Here is a 2,326-nt window from a genome sequence, read left to right as displayed (position 1 = left end):
AAGTTACATATAAGTTATATATACTTATCATGTACAACATCCTGTTCTGAAATATTTATATATGGTGGAATGACTAAATAGAGCTTATTTATGTCACATAATTTTTTGTGGTGAAAATACTTAAATACTACTCTCTTAGCAATTTTCAACATAGAATTATGCATTTTTAGTATAGAAAATTACAGAAACTGAAGAAAGTTAAATATTTTAATATTAATTTTCTAGTTTAATTAATATATTGTTAAGAACTCTCTAATTTCTTAATAATTGTATGGGAAATTGAGTTCTATTATGACATTATTACAAGTCTAAGCAGTGCATTGACTGAGATTTAACTTCCAATACAAATTTAGTTAATACTAATTAGTACCTACCATGTAAGAAATTGTTCTTAGGTCCCTTCTACCATGTGAGGACACAGCATTTGTCCTCTCTGGAGGATGCTGGAATATGGCATCATCTTGGAAGCAGAGAGCAGCTCTCACCAGACTCAGAGGCTGCTGGTATCTTGAGCTCATACTCTCCGACTCCAGAACTATAAGAAATTTCTGTTTTGATATAAATAAATTACCCTGTCTCAGGTATTTTGTTATAACAACACAAACAGAGTAAGACAGAAACCATCTTTCAATGTGAGATCATCTAGCCACTCACTAGCTGATTATTTTAGACCCTTTCCATTCTTAAAAAGGCAGAAATTTACCCTTACTGAGTTTAGCTATATCTTCTGGGAGCAGGATTTATCTTTCTTGTCCTGGTTATCACCACTATCCAAGGGCTCACAGAATGTCTAATCTTTCATTGTATGAAGCCATATTACATTGCCTAGTACCAAGGAATCCCTCTTAAGGCAAAGGAAGGACAACAGTGGACATATGAGATTCACCATTTCTTTCATACACTTCATTGCCTTGAAGCTGCTGGCCTGGTAGATTATTGAAGTCGTACCAACTTAGAAAGAACACTCTAGGATGTTGGGGAAATTTCAGGACATGGTATATACTTCGAACTGTTACAAGTGCTGTGTCCCTAGCTGATAGAATATACATATTTGGAGACAAAGGGGTTAAAATAACAATGGAACTGCCTACCATGTCTTCCAGTGATCCATTTGAGGAATCGACGCTTCTCATCCCCTCCACTTTAAGCTCTATTGGGCTAGAGGTCCTGGTTTTCAGAGGAGACAATAGGGAAAGTTTCTGTCAGGAGAAGATATAATTTCAACCAAATCTAAAATTATAGCTGCTGCCTGGTCATTATAGGCTCCTAATCCAAAAGACTAGCAGGCAAAGGAAGCAGTTATTCTGCTGGCAGGAGTAATTGATCTTGATGGTACTAAGGAGATAGGGTTACTATCACATAATAGGAGCAAGTAGGAGTGTGTTTAGAACTCAAGGGATTCACTGAGATGCCTCTTGTTGCTTCCATATCCAGTAATTACAGTAAATGGGCAATTGTAGTTTCCATGGCTTCATAAGAGCATAAAAATTTAAGGGCTCAAACCTCTCAGAGTTGAAGGTTTTGATTAACACCTTGGGCCAGTAGATGTGCTAGCCAAGGATGAAGGGGACATAGAATTAGAGAAGGGAGATGAACATCGATTGCGGTCTCCAGTCCAGCTGCAGTGGTGAGGGCTGTAAAGTGTACTACTTACCTTCCTATTGTATTCTTTTTTCAGGAATTATGATTGCCCACAAAATTGGAGAAGCCATCACAGAGTGGAATGAAATTAAAGTGGCACATAGGTAGGTCTGTGTAGTGTAAGAGGTTGACTGTCGTAGATGCCATTGGTTCTCCGCTCCCATTGTCACTCTTACCATTTAAGTGCACACTGGCCTGATTTACATTGCACAGGCCCAATCCTTCTTTGCCTGAGAGCTTTCTTTGCCATGGAATCCCCCTTTACTACCTATGCAGCTGTTTGGAAAAACTATGGAAGTAATGTGCCCCTCTTCCTGGAAACAGTCCTCAATCAATGAGCATTCAGATTTGGTATATAGATAGCCCAGGTTCTTCACTCATCAGGTGTGATATGTCTCAGGCCTTTGTTCTACACCAGCCGTGAGAGTTTCCATGGTGAGACCAAGTTCCAGTTAACTATAATGGTAGTTGGTTTGATAACACACCATTTATTACTGGCCCTTACTTTCTAAATTCCCACTTCTCTACACCTCCCAAATACATTAATTGTCCTCAAATATTTGCTCAGTTTGCTTCTAGAGAAACACAAAGGAAGACATAATTCCATAATAACATATGAAATATGGATGCAACCTAAATATGAAAACAACCTAAATATCCAACATTACTTAGTTTTTTGATATAT

The sequence above is a fragment of the Propithecus coquereli genome, unplaced genomic scaffold (assembly GCF_000956105.1).
Source record: "Propithecus coquereli isolate 6110/MARCELLA unplaced genomic scaffold, Pcoq_1.0 Scaffold4, whole genome shotgun sequence".
Classification (NCBI taxonomy): domain Eukaryota; kingdom Metazoa; phylum Chordata; class Mammalia; order Primates; family Indriidae; genus Propithecus; species Propithecus coquereli.
Note: the sequence above shows the minus strand (reverse complement) of the source record.